Source organism: Tenrec ecaudatus, chromosome 16 (assembly GCF_050624435.1).
Source record: "Tenrec ecaudatus isolate mTenEca1 chromosome 16, mTenEca1.hap1, whole genome shotgun sequence".
Taxonomy (NCBI): domain Eukaryota; kingdom Metazoa; phylum Chordata; class Mammalia; order Afrosoricida; family Tenrecidae; genus Tenrec; species Tenrec ecaudatus.
Genome location: NC_134545.1, coordinates 67,479,620 through 67,498,957, shown reverse-complemented (window position 1 = coordinate 67,498,957; position 19,338 = coordinate 67,479,620). Strand labels below are relative to the sequence as shown.

Below are 19,338 nucleotides of genomic sequence, written 5' to 3'. Positions count from 1 at the left end.
ATACTGAAAAAGCATTTATCAGAGGTAGCCTGACAGCAATAAGAGCATATATGAAAAAGAAAGAGAGACTTATAATTAACATATTATTACAGATCATCCAGCAACTAGAAAAGAGTCAACAGAAAAACTCCTCCGATAGCAAAAGAAAAGAAATAATAAAAACAGTGCAGAATAAGATCAGTGGGAAGACAAGAGAATAATGAAAACATTTGTACAGCAAAAATATGGTTCTTTGAAGGATCAGCAGAATCAACAGACTACTGGCAAGGCTGACCAAGGAAAGGAAGGAGCAAACATCAGTAGGCAGGATGAATGATGAAACCGGGGAAATCGCAAAGGTCCCCTACAAGACTAAAAGGATAATCACAAAGTACTATGAAAGTCTGTACTCAAATGAATTCAACAACTTTGAAGACCTGGACAAATACTTGGAAAGATAATCCCTCTCTGAATAGAGGTCAAGAACCTTAACAGACCCCTAGCAAGGGAAGAAATCGGTAGGCTATCAAGAAACTACCAACGATAAAAAGCTCCTGAACCAGACAGCTTTACAGGAGAATTTTACCAAGCATTCAGGGAAGAGCTCACACCAATATTCCACAAATTATTCAATAGCATTGAATAGAATGGCAAACTCCAAAGATCATTTTACAATCCCAGTATATTTTTGATATCCAAACAGGGGAAGGATCCCACGGAAATAGAAAACTATAAACTGTTATCTCTCATAAAGAGATGCAAAAATCCTTAACAAAATATTGGCCAATAGAATACAAAAGTACATAAAGCATATCATCCACTAAGATCAGGTGGATTCATCCCAGGGATGCAGGTATGGTTTAACACCCAAAAGTCTATCAATATTTTATACCACATTGATAAGGAAAAGTATAAGAATTACATTATAATATCAATAGATGCAGAAAAAAAAACATTTGGCAACACCTAACACTGTTGCCTAATTAAGACACTCAAGAAGATAGGAATGGAAGGAAAATTCCTCAAGTTAATACAAGCTATCTATGAAAAGTCAACAGCCAACATCACAGTCAGGGAAGAAAAGACAAAAACAATCCCACTGAAAAAAGAAACTGACAAGGATGCCCCTTGTCCCTATTTCTATTCAACATCGTACTGGAGGTCCGAGCTAACAACATAACACAGCAGAATGACATTAAAGGGTACACACACACAGGTGATTCTGAAATTGACAAGTGGGATATACTAAGATTAAAATACTTGTGTGCATTGATGAGACTTCACCTAGAGAGTAACAAGAGAACCCACAGATTGGGAGAGGATGCTTATCAATGACACAACAGACAAAGGACTCATTACTAAAATCTGCAATAACTTCCTAGTCTGCAAAAAGAGAAAGACATGAGGAAGTGGGCAAATGACCTGAAAAGAAGTTTCACTAGGGAGGAGACCCAAATGGTCAATGAACATAGGAGAAAATGCTCTTGATCATTAGCTATTCCCGAAATGTAAATAAAAACAATCATGAGATACCATGTAATACCCTCAAGGTGAGTCCAAATCAGAAAATCATAGAGCAACAAATGTTGAGGGTATGTGGTGAGATACTTTCCTCCATTGCTAGTGGTCATGTAGATATGTACAGCCTCTGTGGAAAGTGATCTCGTGATATTTAAAGCAAATGGAAATTGATCTACTTTATGACCCAAATATCTCTCTACTGGGCATATACCCAGAAGAGGTAAGGAATAAACCATGACCAGTCTTTTGTGCTCTAATATTTATTGAGGCACAATTCACAAGTGCAAATAATTAGAAACAACCTAAATTTCCATTGATAGATGAGTGATTTCATAAACTCCGGCACATATGAACAATGGAGTACTACGCATCACTAAAAAGCACTGATGATCACGTGAAGCACAATGTGGTAGTTACAAAATCTGTTGTGAATTTGAGACTTATGATTGAAAGGGTAGAGTTTAGCCTGTCAATAGGTCTCAAGTTACAGACCTCATTTGGAGGCAATAAGGAGATAAATATCTCCCTGGAGGTGGAGCACTCACTCACTACCTGCAAGACATTACTGACGATGAGCCTGATGGAGCTACACTAATGTAGCCTGAGCGCTGGGAGCTGGAGGAACCACGTAGAGACACCTGATAGTGTTGAGATATTTCCACTGCCACTGGATCCACAAGACTTTCCACCCACAGGCCTGTGATCCTCTTGCACCAGGAGTCATTGCATGTGTTTTGTTAGTCAGAAGAGGACTTTATAGATTGGTATTGGACATATGGACTAATATCGGATTTATGGACTTGATATGGACTGGGCTGGATGTTTTTTCAATATTCAATTGCTCTTGTATATAAAACTATTTCTTATACACATATGAGTTTCTACAAATTTGTTTCTCTAGTCCACCTAGACTGACACACATGTCATTTCGTGGGAAGGGTTGGAGGAAATTATGCTAAGTGAAGCCAGACAGTCACAAAAGGATAAGTGCCAACACGAGTCCCCTGAGGTAACTATAATCAACACAGGAGCTATGGATAAAAACACTTCTCTCACAATATATGGGTTGAAGCACAGGCAATTGGGTGGGGTCAGACCAAACCCAAGGAGGTAGATGTTACTCCAACACAAAGAAGAGGAAAGGTAGAGGGGGAAAAGTGGGGGGGGGGTTAGTGAGGGAGAGATGATGGCATGGCGGGCAGGGAACTAACCTCCCCAGGGGGAGAGTATTGGTTATGTCTCCACAGAATTGGAAGTGTGCATACAAACCACACCATGGTCCACGAAACCATTAGAGCAAAGTAACTGTGTGGTGAAATGCATGAAAAGATTGGGCTGCATGGTCGGTCTCATTAAGAGCCAAGCTGACCGCGTCACTGGAAGTACGTGCGGCATAGAACAGCTCTAAACGTACAGGTCTGGGAGAGGGGCGAGCACACCACGCCCACATGAAAGCAAACCACAAAGGACAAAGAGAAAGGGATGCTCTTGACCCCATATTGGCACCCCAAGCACAGAGGACGATGTCCCCACGTGGAGCTGCTGAGGCACAGAGAGGACAACAATTCAAGACATGTTGTCCCCTTTCTGGAGGATACTGCCACAGAGTACAGTACTGGGGACACGCAGTGGAGAGCTAGTCTGGTCTGAACCCGCCTGCAGTGGGGCAAATGAAAAAGAGAACCTAACAGATCAGCAATGGGATCAAAGCAAAGCCACAAAGCCCCTAAAGAGCCCCCCAAACTCACTCCAGGTGAGGAGGGGCATCTCCCAGAATTCCCCCAGGACTGGTCGGGAGATAGTCGTAAAAGTTGGTGGACAGACTTGGAATTTTGTATGTTTTTATTTTGAATATTTTGTTTTCTTTTTGTTTGGTCCATGTTATTGTTGGCTTGCCTAGTGATATAAGATAGGCATGGGATGCATTCTCAAGGAGAAAGCAAAGGGACTGATGCTCCCAGAGGGACTTGGGGGGAGAAGAAGTCAGGGGAAGGGAGCAGTGAACAAACAACATCATAGACAGGGTAGTAACTAGTGTGGTAGTTACATAATCTGGTGTCAATTTGAAGAGTAAGCATATAGGGGTAAAGTCTAGCTTGTAAATCAGAATATAGCCAATGAGGCCTCTGTGTGGTCATGGCCTGCTCTTGAGGATCCTGGGAACTCCTGTATTTCCTCCTTGGAGGTGGAAGACACTCTGTCTCTCACTGCTCATTCCCTGTGGGACATCCCTGTTGAGAAGACACATGGAGAGAGGCTTATGGCAGTCAGAGCCTCAGAGCTAAAGGAATACCGTGGAGACTCCGGCTAGTCCTGGGATGCTTACAAGGCCACTGGATCCACAAGACCTCCAACCCACTGGCTGTCTGTGATCTTCCAGTATTTGGCTTCATTTCATGTGTTTTGTGAGTCTGAAGAAGACTTTATAGACTGGTATCAGACATATGGGCAAATATAGGACTGACGGACTTGATCCGTACTGGGCTTTCTCAATTTTCAATTGCTCTTGTATATAAAGCTATTTCTTATACACATATGAGTATCTCTGAATTTGTTTCTCTAGTCTACAAGGACTAAATAATTAGGGAATTAAAATCAACAACAAGGAGGACGTAGAGTTTCTGGGGATGTTGGAGTAACAGCAATCTAGCTGAGAGGAATTACTAAGAGGCAGAAGTAGAACGAACATGAGGTGGGGTAGGAGGATGGTAAAAGAAAACCAAGGAATGAGCTAGGAAGCAAAGCTATGGATAGAGGTATAAGCATAGGTATGTATACATGTAAATGCATTAATTAATAAAAATAGAAGTATTGGCCTATATACATATATTTGTATGGCAATACACTGGCATAGTAGATGGACTTCAGGCATGTGCTCATACTATCCCTCAATACAAGAATACTTTATTTTTACAAACTGTCATTCTTTGATGTTCACCCTCCCTGCACAATTGCTAAAGGAAAAAATGGGTGCATGTATTACTCTGGGTATTTTAGAGAAACGAATCCACAGAAACTCATCTATAAGAGAGAATTTTATATAAAGGTTAAGTGTACATCAAGAAAACATCCCAACCCAGTGCTGTCCATAAGTACAATATTAATCCATATGGCTGACACCAATCCACCAACTCCTCCTTCATCTCACAAAACACACACTATGATGTCAATTGCAGGAGGAAAGCTGTATCAGTGAACATGTAAGCATCTTTGCGCTGTCCAGGGTCTCCACACGGCTCCAGCACCCAGGGATGCATTGGGTGGGGTAGGTCCATGCGGCTTCTCCTTGGGGATGTCTTGCAGGAAGTGAGCCTTGCCAGCTGAAGCAAGGAACTGGCTAAGGCAGCTGCACCCTGGCCTGACCATCACAAATCAAAAGACCCAAGAACTATAAAGGCAAGGCTTACCGAGCCATTTATTCCTCAGCCCTTCAATTAACCCTACATGTGTCTATTGGCCAGGTTGGCACAATACACTAACTACCTCAGTGCATAAGGAGATGTGGTGAAGAAAGCAGATGGTGTCCAGCCATTAAAAGATATAGCACCTGAGGTCTTAAATGTTTTAAGTTAAACAAGTTATCATCCAGCAGAGAAGCAACAAGCCCATATGGAAAAAGCACACCAGCTGGCTTAATAATGAGGTGTTATTGGGACCGGGTAACAGGGATCAGAAGACCCAAAAAACCATATTGTTGAGTCCATCTGTAGACAATAGGAAATCCTTCAACAGAGGGGCCATAGGGAAGGGATAAGTCAACCAGAGTGCAGTAAAGCACTGATGAAACACACAATATTTCTTTGGTTCCTTGAGGCTTCTTCACCCCCACTATCCTGACCCCAGTGCTGCCTCTAATTTTGGACAAGACCAGAGTCTGTACACAGGTACAGATAGGAGAAAAGAGCTCACAACACATGGAAACCAGGAACAGGAATGGGAATAGTGATGTCAGGAGAGTAGGTGAAAAGCGGGGACAGGAGGGGAGGCAGGGGAATTCAATCACAATGAGCACACACACACACACACACACCCATCCAGGGGGACGATTAACAGAAATCTGGGTGAAAGGAGAAAGTGGTCGGTATAAAATGTGATAATGATAATAATTTATAATTTATTAAGTGGTCACAAGAGGGGAGGGAGGAAATGCTGATACCAAGGGCTCAATAGAAAAGAATGATGGCAACATATGTGCAAATATGATCGATAGAATTGATGCATGGATTGTTATAAGAGTTGTAAGAACCCCCAATAAAATGATCTTTTAATAAAAATAAATAAATCTCAATGTCATAGAAATAAATAAATAATGCAATTTTAATTCTATTACATAATATACACTTGTATTTATGAATCTTTTGTAAAAATGCAAGACAAAGTTAATATTGTTGATTATTTAGGGACTATGAGAAAAATGCTAAAGCATTTATGTAATGGAGCTTAAAAGAGGAAATGTTATAAATCTCTACACATAACTTGTTTTGAAAATATGACTAAAGGCAGAGATAACAGCCAAGAAATATTGAGGTTCAGAAAGATATTTCACTGAGATAAAATCAAATAATAAAAGAGATTAAGTAGCATATGAAAGGAAGAAAAACACACAGGTAAATACAATAGAAAAAAGCGCCGATCATCCAGGGCAGATGATACCTTCAGAACCAGGGGTGTGAGAGGCAATTCTGGGAGGGTAGAGGGTGAGTGGGTTGGAAAGAGGGAACCCATTACAAGGATCTACATATGACCTCCTCCCTGGGGGATGGACAACAGAAAAGGGGGTGAAGGGAGACGTCGGACAGTGCAAGATATGACGAAATAATAATTTATAAATTATCAAGGGCTCATGAGAGAGGGGGGAACGGGGAGGGAGGGGGAAAAAGAGAACCTGATGCAAAGGGCTTAAGTGGAGAGCAAATGCTTTGAAAATGATGAGGGAAAAGAATGTACAGATGTGCCTTACACAATTGATGTATGTATGTATTGTGATAAGAGTTGTATGAGTCCCTAATAAAATGTTTTTTAAAAATGAAGAAAAAAGAATAAAACAAAGCAGTAATGCTTACATCTAAGGATAGCAAGGCCCTTTCACAGAAACTGCAGATTAGTAATGTAGTGGGCTAAGTGTTCACCTCAAAGCTGGCAGTATGAACACACATGCTGAACCTGAGGACAAAGATGAGACTGTCTACTTCCAGAAAGATCCACAGTCTTTAAACCTATCAGGAGCAATTTCACTCTGTTTTACTAGTCTATTTTATAGAGTCACTATGAGTCAGAATTCACATGAAAGACTGGCTATTGTATTCTACTTCGTAGGTGATCCTGACTCATAGTGATCCTGCATACGGCTTCTGAAGAATTAAATGTCTATGGGAATAAATGCCCTCCCCTTTCTCCCCTGACTAGTAGGTTTGAACCATCAGCCTCTTGGGTTGGCTAATTACTACTTAGAAAATGCCACCAACCCACATCTTACTTGCTGCCATTGAGTCGATGCTGACTCATAGGGACCACTCTGGGTTTCAAAACTATAAATGTTTACTGGAGTCGAAAGAACAGTCTTTCTCCCATGGAGCTGCCGGTAGTTTCCAACAGCTGACTATGTGGATTGGAACCCAGTGCATCACCACCACACCACCAGGGCTCCACTGAGGATCTCCTAACAAAGATGCAAAGCACATTGGAGGATGGCATTGAGGTCCTACCTGCAATGGGCAGGCTTGGGAGCTGCTGAGCGGTGGATGGGGTGGGGGGGCTATGGAAACCCTCTTCATACTGTTTAGAAGAATGGATAAACTGTGCCTTGCCCAAAGCCACGGTATTCTCAATGACAGCATAAGCAAATGAAAGCTATAGGAAGAGGGAAGAAGAATTGATGCCTTTTAGATGGTGAGGAATATTGAATATCCAATGGACTGCCTGAAGAAAACACAAATCGGCCTTGGAATAAAGGCAACCAGAGTTGTTATTACAAGTCAGGGTGGCCAGGCATTTCTGACGTGCTTTGGTCCTGGCATCACAAAGGGGAAGCCTGCGGAGAAGAAGATAATGCTTCAAAATAGAGGGTGAGACAAATAGACCTGAAACAATATGGATTGCTCAGGAAAATGAGTCATTTGCAGCAAAGATAGTGAGGATGCCACAGAGCCAGGCGGGCGGTGCTTCATCCTCTTGGACCGGGTCATTGCGCACCAGAATTGACTTCAGAGAACCTAACCCAGTAATATCTGATGTATTAAAAATAGGAAATAAAGACACGGACTTCCCCATGTCTATAGTAGTTATAATACACACACACGCACACACCCCAGGGGTACAGAAGAGTGTCACATGAACACAACTTCAGAGAGAGAAGGTCAGCTACGTAAGTCAAGGTATTGCCAAGGACAGAGTTAGGTCAATTGACTGTACATTCTTAAGTATTCCTTGTAAGGCCTTTCAGAGACAAAGGACAGAGTGAGACCTTTAATTGACAGATTTATTGAGGGAGATGAGGTTGGGAGGTTACAGTAAATCAAAGGAAATAAAGTGAAAGGAGTTTAGGATAGCCAGATAAAGACAGATTAGAGCTGGCACTTTGTCTAAAGCTAGATAATTAGCAAACCTACAAGGTATAGAGATCATGAGAGCCACTATTACACAAAGGAAGAGAACATTGGGTTTGATACAGGCCCACTAACAAACTTCAACAGAATCTGGTCATAAAAGAGTTAAATGGCTCTGGTGCCACAGTTGAGGAACCCCAGAGGGGTGAAAAGCAAGAGAGAGAGAGAGAGAAAACAAAGGAAAATTCCAGAGTATTTATATTTTGGTGGCATCTATAAATTTTGTAGGCCCAATGAATGCCGCACATCTTTCTGACAGGGATGGATAACACCAAGGGGCCTGGAGGCAGCTTTGTTCAACTGAAGTCACTTGATCAGGCAGGAAGATGGGCAGAGTAAGTTTTGTAAGCAGCAGCCATATCTGCTGCTGTTCTTAGTAATGCTCTGACTGGACCCTAGATTCTTTTGTTTGAAATCATTTTATTGGGGGCTCATACAACTCTTTCACAATCCATACATATATCCATTGTGTCGAGCACTTTTGTACATTTGTTTCCCTCATCATTCTCAAAACATCAGCATAGCTCCATGTGGCTGGTTAACAGGAATGCCTCACAGGGAGAGAGTGTACCTGGCCTCCAGTGAGCTAATTGACAGACTAGACTCCACCCCCTTGCAAGTTGACAGGAGATTACATAACTGCCACAAGAAGTGATTGGACATCACCCATCGGCATTTTTAAGGATATACTAAACACCAGAAGACTCTTTGGGTGAGGCAAATTATTCAGTGCTCAATTGTGAACTTGGAAGAGTAGCAATCTGCAAGGTAGTTTGAAGGCCTGTCATGAGGAACAACCCTAAAGAAAGACCCATACATTTGCTTTGAAAACTCTGGAGTTCAGTTCGGAGTAACTCCGTGGGTCGCACTGGGTCCAAATGCTTTGATCTTTTCAAAAGCAGCCTTTAACACTTGCTTCGCCACAGAGAACATCTTTCCATCCATCGTGAATTAATTTCATGACAACCACTTTGGTTAAGCAAATTTCTTAATCAACCCTTTTGATTACTAGGTGTCTGACATATTTTAATTTCATAGTTATCCTCCTACACAATTCCATCTGAAAATTACATTAAAAAGTAAAATATTAATATTAAGCATTTACTTTTCTATTAAGTACGATCGTAAGAAAAGAACATTTTAGCATGATTATTTACAGTGTGTACATAACAGAAAAGTACACTTGGACTTAGCAAGGGTACAATGCACACACACAATTAAATAAAAACACAAATTGGTTCTAATTCATGGCAACCTCATAAGTGTCCAAGTAGAAATTCACAGAATTTTCAATAGCTGTTGTCTTATAGAGAAAATAGCCAGGCTTTTGTTCTGTGGACAAGCTTTGGTGTGAGCATCAGGATGAAAATAATGACTAATATAATTTCCAAATCTGTGCAGCATTAAAGTATTTAAAATGGGTGTGACGCTTATCCAAGGGTATGTGCGATGGATAGTTTATTGGAGAATAGAAAAAAATCTAGATGTTTTCATGTAGTTTTCTTTTATGAACTACATATACAAAGAGAAGCCAAAACTACAGTGGCATGATATCAAGAGAGCTAAGCCTGCAGGTGCTTTGTGAGAAAAAGGAAGATGCATAATCATGGGTGAGTTCAGATCAACTACAAAGACTAACTTCAAAGTGACAGGTTCCCGGAGTTGAACTACCTGATCTTTGATGGTATCTAAAATGGCAAGTAATGTTACTTTTTGTTTATGAGTCAATAATTTAAGTAACTTCAAAGTCTAACTAGAATCTAAAATCCTTAAAGAAATAAAAACGGATACATAAATGAGTGAAGATTATTTTTATGAAAAGTTAAAAAAATAGAATTATTCACGAGAGTCATCCTGTGCTCAGTACCTAACCTTTGGGCTTGTGTTTAAGAAGTAGTGAATGTCAAATATTCCAAAAAAGCTCTAGAAGTCTACCTTATTCTTGCTGATTAAAACAACTGAATACCAAATGTAACCGGTAGATTTCTTTTAAGTTTATCTGCCAGCCAAAACACTAAATATTTTCTTATCTTTTTCTCTCTCAGTTCATTTGCTATTTTCTTATCTGTACATATTCATCACTCTGACAGCAGAGTCAAGAATAAAAATTAAGATAAGAAAACATGATGTGCTTTGCTTTACCATTCAAATGTAGAACATGCATGAAAAAGGATATATGAAGACAGCCTCTTAGAATGCAGAGTACAAATGAGTAGTGTATCTTCATCATTTATCCTGAGAAGAGTAAAAGCAATAGCACATATCAATCATTTTAGTTATGGATATCCTTAACTCCTCTTTCCTCTTCTAAAAGTAAATAGTGAAATAATGCATTTGTAGGTTTACTATCAGGCAAAATACATTGGAAAGTGGATTACTGCAGATTAAATGAGATTAAATTTTAATACTTTATCTTTTGATCTCCTTGTGACTCATTTTAAATTTGTTCTGGCTTTTAATATTTTCTGCCCTCTTTCCTGATGAGATTTTTCACTCTTTTATGTTGTTGTTAGTTTTGTTGCTGTGTTTTGTTTTTGGCATGTTTTTCTTTATATGAAATCCAGAGAAGGTATAGAGATAAAACTGGATTGATAGTTTCTTGGGAAATGGCAGGGGAATTTGGAAGAAAATGTGAAGCTAATCACAATGAGTATAAAAATGAAGAAAGTGTTACAAAATTTGTTATGGTGGTAATGGTCAACTCTTCTTCATATTAGTGAACTATTAAACTATTTTAATTATATGACAATAAATCAGTTAAGAAAACAAGTCATAGATTTACTGCTACAATCATTTTATTTTTGCAGAATATTCATACATAGACTAGTGCAAGAATATAAAAGTAGGGCTGTGAAGTCAGAGTAATTCTTGAGCTATTTGAGTGAGAATTCACTTTACACTCAAAGACTTCAGAGAAAAGTGTCAAGTTCAATTATTTTAGTAAATTATTTCACTACTACGGTAATTTCGCAGCTAACATTATCCGTGTAACATCTTAGGGAAGAAATGTTTTTGTTGTTGTTGTTTGTTTTTGTTTTGCCATTTCCCTTGGCTTGGTTTCTTTCATTGGTCAGGTGCTGATAAATCTTTTAGACATTTCAACATATGGATGCAATGCTGGAAACACTCAACCATGCCAAGATATTTGGAAAACTGGTTGGAAGAGATTCACATTTGTGCCAGTCACCAAAAAGATGATCCAACAGATTGCAGACATTATTGAAACATATAATTAATATCATACACTAGTGATTTATTTTGTTACAGGTAATTTAAAAATCCCAGTGGTACATCACAGTTAACTGCTAGCAGTTCAATCTAGATTCAGAAGAAGTCATGGAATGTCAGGTGTCATTACTGATGTCAGATGGTTCTTGACTGGAAGTAAGGAATGCGAAAAAGTACTTTACCTGGGTGTCCTTGGCTGTGCAAAGGCTGCTTGGACCATAGGAATTTATGAATGGCATTATGAAAAATGGCAATTTCAGAACACATAATTAGGTTCACTTGGAACCTGTACACAGACTGAGAAGCAGGCATTAACACAAAATGAGGAGATAATCTCTGTCATAAATTAGAAAAAAGTGAGTAGTCGAATCATTTCATTCAGTATATTTATTTGTTCAATCTGTATACTGAACCAAAACAATTCTGAGATGCTGAACTGTATGAAGAAGAATGTGGCATCATGTTGCAGAAAAACTCATTAGCCACCTGCAATATGTAGATGACAACCTCGTTGCTGAAAGTGAAGAGTACACCAAGCACTTACTGATGAAGATCAAGGATTATAGCCTTCTGTAAGGGTTCCATCTCAATAAAAAAGAAACCAAAACTCTTGGCAAATGCACCAGTACTCAAAACAAACCAAGCTAAGCAAATATGCCATCAGGTCAATTTCTGACGCATATAGACCCTACAGTAGAACTGCTCCTGTGGGCATCTGAGATAATCAATCTTTACCAGAACAGGAAGCCTCATCTTTCTCCTAAGGAGAAGCAGGTGGTTTCAAACTGATGACCTTAGCAGCCCAATGCGTAACACACTATGCTGCGTGACTCCAATAATACCAATAAGAAACATTATAATAAATGGAGAAAATATTGATGTTTTCATTTTTCATTTTACTCGGACACATTTTACTCAAATGCCATATTACATTAGAAAAATGCCCTGTGAATGATCATTTTTTAAAGTGTCAAAAAACAAAGATGTCAATTTGAAGACCAAGGTGAACTGGCCCAAGCTCTGATATTTTCAGTTGCTACAGATTAAAATGAATAATAGATAATGAATAAGAAAATCTTTAAAAAAGAATCAATACCTTTGAAACATCATGTTGGCAAAAGACGTTGAATAAAACTTACTGCCAGCGAGTCTAGAGCACAGGGTAGAACTGCCCCCTTTGAATTTTGGAGACGTAACCGAGGGTAGAAAGCCCTGTCTTTCTTCTACTAAGGGGCTGGTGCTTTCCTAACCTCCTGACCCTTCGGTTAGCAGCCAAACCTGTAACCAGTGCACCACCAGAGCTCCATGAAAACCCATTAGACTGTCAGAAGAGGGAAGTCTGTCTTGGAAGAAATACACCCAACGGGTCCTTGGAATGAAGATGAGAAAAGGTCATCTCACTCACTCTGCATATCTATCAAAATGAACTACACTCTTGAGAAGGAAGCATACTTCTTAAAGGTTCAGCAAAAAAAAAAAAAAAGGAAAACTCTTGACAAGATTAATTGACATAGTGGTTGAAACAATACATTTCAACTGTGAAAATAGCGCAGGATTGAGCAGTGTTTCCTCAGTGATACAGAGGGCTGCAACATTGCTTTATTTTGGGAAAGTTGGAAGAGTTTAGGTGATGTAGTATGCAGTTGGCTTTCTACTCCCATGGAGCTATGGTTTGGGAAACTCACAGGGGCACTTCTACCTTGTCCCATAGGTTCACCATGAGCCAGAATTGTCTTGGGGGTAGTAAGTTTGGTTGCTGGCATTATGGTTTAGGTTTTGGTCAGCAGTTGAAGCCTACCTGCAGCTTCTTGGAGAAAAGATGAGGCTACATATATATATATATGCTTTATTCATAAAGATCCTGCAACAGTGGAATCCAAATAGCAATGGTGTGAGAATTGTACAGAGCCAGGAAAGGTTTTGTTCTGTTGTACACAGAGTAGGTTTCAGCACAAGGACAGCGAATAACAAAAACAACCACAAAATCTAATTGCATGCTAATTAGATTTCTAAAATAGACAAGACATTTTACTGTGAAAACATTGGGCAAATTTAGATTTTTTGAAAGCAATATTTAATTTTTTCTCTTCGTATTATTCCAAGGGTTGAAGGATAGTTTTATATTATTTTAAGAAATATTTTTCAAGAAAAGGAAAATGAACCTAAAGGCATTACTATTTTTTTATTCATACATGTTACTATCTTGTTCTTTTCAAACATACACTACTATCTTTAAGCAATCAATTGAAATATATCTGAGGACATTAAAAGTGCATATTAAAGAACAAAGTAGTTGAGTATATATGACAATCAATTAGTTTCAATTAGTGTTAAAAATGTTGTGCTACTTCCAATTAAAATATGTGTGTAGAGTTATAATCATAAATAATTCACATTGAATGTTGTCTCCTTCCAAGTCAGTGTAGAAACAGCTGTTAAATAAAAAGTTTGACAAAATTCCAATATCTCCTACACAGTTGTTGACTTTCTCTGAAAGTTTTGGTAAGAACACAAAAACTAAAATTTGAGGAGAATAAATAATTTTTTGACTTGATCCTTGATTTATTTCCTAGAGTAAGAAACAACTACCTTTCCTAGCAAAATTAAGCTCATCTTTTTCAAACCCCAAGACACTCCAATCATGTGACTTTTCAAAGATTGTCTCCCGTCGTTCATGGTTCCTGAAAGTCATTGCCTTCAGGAGTAGCATTCACTCTTTAGGTTTGAACAGTTCTGCTCCTTTATTTCTTTATAATTAGCACTCAGGCAGAAATGCATTGCCACGAAGCTTCTCTACTCAGAGGGAGTAAGAAATCGTAGATTCGTATATCCAAATATTGTAGTTGTCAAATATGGAATTTTATCCCAGAATATATCAAGTAACAGACATTTCTTCCATTAACTTATCATCTCAAGTAAATCCTTAGTTTTTGTTTTCATGGTTCAGATAGATATACCACAAATAAAAGTTATGCGAAAAAGACTGCCTTTTTGTCTTAACATTATTTCCAATCTACATCTTATAGTTTAAGTGTTCCCCCTGGCATTGCTTAGCATATGTTTATGAATAGTTTTGTTCCTATGGTGGTTAAGGCTGGACAAAATGTTCCTACATAAAGTAATTCCAGTGAAACAATGAGTGCATCACAACATGATGTTTGACAAAGAAAATATCTTTCATATGGAAAATTGTTAAATCAAACTAATTAATCAAATTATTTCTTCTGCTAGAAACCATTGATACTTGAAACAAGCAGCAAACCACCAGTGTCTCCTTACAAGCAGATTTTAATAAAAAGGAAAAATAATAAGAAAGCCAAAATATCCAAAAGATAATACTTTGATTTTGATTTTATGCATGAGATATAACTTTTACTTATTCAGTTACTAGACTGAAGTTTTAAATTTATAGAATAATATACAATTAAACATTCCATACCTTAATTAAAAGTCCTGGGCTTACTCTTCAGGAGCATGACATGGCTAAATCCTGTAAATAAAAATAAGGGATTGAATTAAATGCACTTTCCATTTTGAGTTAGAACAGTAGTATATAATTATTATCTCTTTATAACTTATGGTACTGATTCAGATATGAACTTTCTTATGTCATAAAGTTAAGAAAAATATGTGCACATATTTGTATAAATGAAAATTTGTATTAATAAATGTCTATGTGTGTTTTGTTTACTTTGTTGCTGTTACAAATGTGCATTTGTGCTGTTACAAATGTTACAAATGTGAATTTGTGCTGTTACAAATTTTGCCAATGTAAATGTGTGCTGTTACAAATGTTACAAATGTGAACTTGTGCTATTACAAATGTTACAAATATGAATACTTTTGGACAGTAACACTTAAAATTTTTGAAAGCATCTGGATATAATACAAAACCCAAATCAAGCCCACTGCTATATATCTGATTCCAACTCACAGTGATCCTCTGCCCTTTTGAAATTCTGTTCCTATAAATCTCTATGGAGCCGTAGAGTCATCTAACCTGCAGAGTGTCTGGTGGGTGTCAACGGCTGAACTTGCAGTGAGTAGCCCAATGTGTAACCCATAGTGTGGACATCCCAAACCCAAAAAACTCGCTGCCATTGAGTGGGTCCCGACTCATAGCAACCCCATATAGGATTTCTGAGTGTGCCCAGTGAACTTGAATTTTGAGATAACCTTATCAACAATTACCAAGCAACACTACCAGCGCTCTCTGGAAGGATATAGCACCTGAAATGCAGTGCTTAAAAACTGTCCTCTTTGATGTCAGCATCGGCGGCCAGGAAGTTGGCCGCATGAAGATCGAGCTCTTTGCAGACGTAGTGCCGAAAACGGCGGAGAACTTTAGGCAATTCTGCACCGGAGAATTCAGAAAAGATGGGGTTCCCATAGGATACAAAGGAAGCACCTTCCACAGGGTCATAAAGGATTTCATGATCCAGGGTGGAGACTTTGTAAATGGAGATGGAACTGGAGTTGCCAGTATTTACCGAGGACCATTTGCAGATGAAAATTTTAAACTCAGACACTCAGCCACAGGCCTGCTGTCCATGGCAAACAGTGGTCCCAGTACAAATGGTTGCCAGTTCTTCATCACTTGCTCTAAATGCGATTGGCTGGATGGGAAGCACGTGGTGTTTGGAAAAATCATCGACGGACTTCTGGTGATGAGAAAAATTGAGAATGTCCCCACGGGCCCCAACAATAAGCCCAAGCTGCCTGTGGTGATCTCACAGTGTGGGGAGATGTGAACTGTATTAGGTGAGTCTGTCTTTCTTCCCTTGCTTAAGCATCATACCCCAAAGAATGCAGCATGGTCTTGTGCAAAGAAATTTAGGTTTGAAGACATGGGATTGAGACCATTTCCCTGCATGGCTTTGAAGAATTCATCCCCCTTTCTGAGCCTCAGTTTCCACATAGTCTAATCGTGGTATTATCTTCTAAGGTCATTGTCACGATCAAAAGAGAAACAGACAGGAGAGAACTTTGGTTTTGTACCTCTTTGTAGTTTATAGCCCACCTGCTTGAAGACCGCTCTGGCAGGTCGACAATACTCCCCCACTCAGTAGGTGCCACTAAGAAGACCAGGAGACAGATGCGCCTGGCATGCCTTTTACTACAATTAATGCTGTAATTCCAGACCCTGGTTTTGTGTTTGTCAACCTCATATGTAAATGTCACACATCTCAGTTCACATTGATGCACTTCCAATCATACTGCTAGGTTCTGAGTGTGATAAGTAGGCCTGGAGGAGGGGGAGGAACCAAGAATTGAGCGATTTTACAACCTTTCAGGAGGATATGATCAATCAGATGACTCACAGAGGGGACCACCTTTATTGTTTTTGACCACTATTCGATATATAAGAAATAATAAGAAGAACTTCTTGCTGTTAGGGTAGAAAATGCTGTTAATTGTTTTCATTTATATATAAACAGTTTTATTGTCCTATAAAAACAAAACAAAAAAACTTTGTCCTTCAGGTTGACGAGCTAAAACTGTAATGAAAACATCTAACCATGTGACAGCTACACCTGAACTGTAAACTAGTTTCTACAAAATTCCTTTCTTTTTAATGTATTATGTATTAATATATTTACTATTATATTACATTTAGTGTACTATCTTCCTTTATGTAAAATGTGAATGATGCATATTGAAGTAATTTGACATTATGGAGAAGATGTAAAGTTATGAGTAAGATAATTAATAAAAAAGTAATTTCTTTAGGGTTATTATACAATACCCTGGACAAATTATGTTTAGTTTTGTTGACTTCAGGACAAGCTATTTACATCAATATTTGGGGCATGATAATTAAGTTAATACCGAGTTTGATATTTGCATTTCACCTTGTATTTATTTGCCAGATTTTTAAGCAACTCTTACTTCTAGTAGAAGGGATAACAAATTAAAATACGTGGTTCACTATACAAGGGAAACTCATGAAAAGCATATTTTTCTCCCTTTGAAAACATAATCATGTCCCCCGCCCCCCAAAATCAAATTACAGAAATATGTTATACTTCTAGTGAAGGGAGGAATTTGTCTTATTCTAAAACTACTCCTGGCTTTTGCATAGTTCGCTCATTTATAGATTTTGCTTTGTTTTACTTTGAATAAAATTTATTTTAAAAAGAAAGGGGGAGAAAACAAAAATACAAGACAAAACAACAACAAAAACAAACAACAAAAGGAAACAAAACAAAGAGAGGGGGTGGAGAATGATATGGAAACATTCACATCCACTAATGGTTTTCACGTAAACAAAACACGCCTGGTGAAAGGCCAAGAGATGTAGGTAAACAGTCCGAATTAGCAAGAAACTTGAACATCCAGAAGACTGAAACGCTCAGTTTTCAGAAGGAAAAAGCTGCACTGGCCTTTTGGCCCAGGTTGCACAATACATTTATAAGAGTTCTGGAAGGAGAACCCATGCTACCATTAACCTTTGTCACTTTAAAAGTATTATTACATGAAAACAAATTCTGCTGTATGAAATTCTTGTACATAATTCACTTGATAGACTAAATATGTATTTATGCAAATGAGATGAATAGTAAGGGAACTCAAGATATGTCCTAAAATGTTAAATTGCTACAAAAATTTGATGCTATCTATTTTATATTTAATTGTTTTCTTAAGTAAGTAGTTTCCTATTTTATTATTCACCACAGAGAATGCAAAAATAAATATTTACGTCTGATAAAAGGGTGCTGTATCCTTCAACTGCCACTATGATTGAGAAATATGGATCTTGTTTGAAAAGCTATCACAGGTATGATTTTATTTCAGCCCATGATTGAGGACAGTTTAATATCTATGTGTATTCTGTTTATAATATTTAGGAAGAAACAACTATATTTTTGAGTGTGCTATTTGATTGAAAATAAAATTCACAACCTGCCATAGATTGCTTGTGTTGGGAATGGCCACAATTTAAATGTTCGGTTTACTTATTTCACACTGTTTGCTAAGCATTGTGCGCATGGCGTGACAAAGGCCTGCTGAGCTGCTGGGTGAAAGGCAGCACGTCATAAACTAAGAGAGCAACGCGTCATTAAGAACACAGGAAAGAAAGAAGAGACCACAGTTGACATCAGAAGAGACTGAAAGTTGCTCCTGAAGATAGAGTACAGCCATAGGAAGCGGAAACCCTGTGGCTTAGTGGGTCGCACAATGGGCTACTAACTACAACATTGTTTCAAACTCACCAGCTGCTCCACAGGAGGAAAGAGATTGTTGTTCCCTTAAAGATTCACAGCCACAGAAACCCACAAAGGCAAGTCTACTCTGTTATGTAGGTTTGGTATAAGTAAGAATTGACGTTGATGGCACCGAGTTTTGTTCTTTAAAACAAATAGACGAAATGATGAAAGAAAATAGCTAACCAACAAATGTCAAAGGACAACTCAAGATGGCACAGTAGAAAGGCCTGCAGTTCGAAAGCCAGAGGAAGAATATGCTCAGCATATCTCAAACTGAAAGAACTGGAAACATTCAAACTTCAAGTTGCAATATGGAAGAACCTGTGGGCAACATATTGAAAGATGTATGAAGAACCCAAAGAAAACAGAAGGAATATACAATCATATTATCAAAATATATGATCAGTACTCATCCATTTCAAGAGGTAAAATATGATCAAGAATGAAAGGCATCAAAGGGATCAGGTGTCAGGTGTCAAAGAAAAAAATAATAAATCATAGCATTGTGAATGAGGGGGAGTGTGGCGTGGGGACCCAGGGCCCATCTGGGGGAAATTGGACATCCCCTGGAGAAGGGCTGTGGGGAAGTGATGAACCAGTCAGCGAGCAGTGTCCAGCAATGAAGCATTAAATTTTCCTCTGGTTCTTGAATGCTTCCTCCCCCCCTGTCATGATTCCAATTCTACCTTGCATAACTGGCTGGAGCGGAAGATGTACACTGGTGCAGATGGGAACTGGAAATACAAGGAATGCAGGACAGTTGAGCCCTTCAGGTACAATGGTGGGAGTGGCGATAT

At 38.6% G+C, this 19,338-nt stretch overlaps 1 pseudogene; it reads left to right on the top strand.

Annotated features, from left to right (window-relative positions):
* Positions 1-15,596: 15,596 nt before the first annotated feature.
* On the top strand, positions 15,597-16,100 carry LOC142428869 (peptidyl-prolyl cis-trans isomerase H pseudogene; annotated as a pseudogene).
* The last annotated feature ends 3,238 nt before the right edge of the window (positions 16,101-19,338 follow it).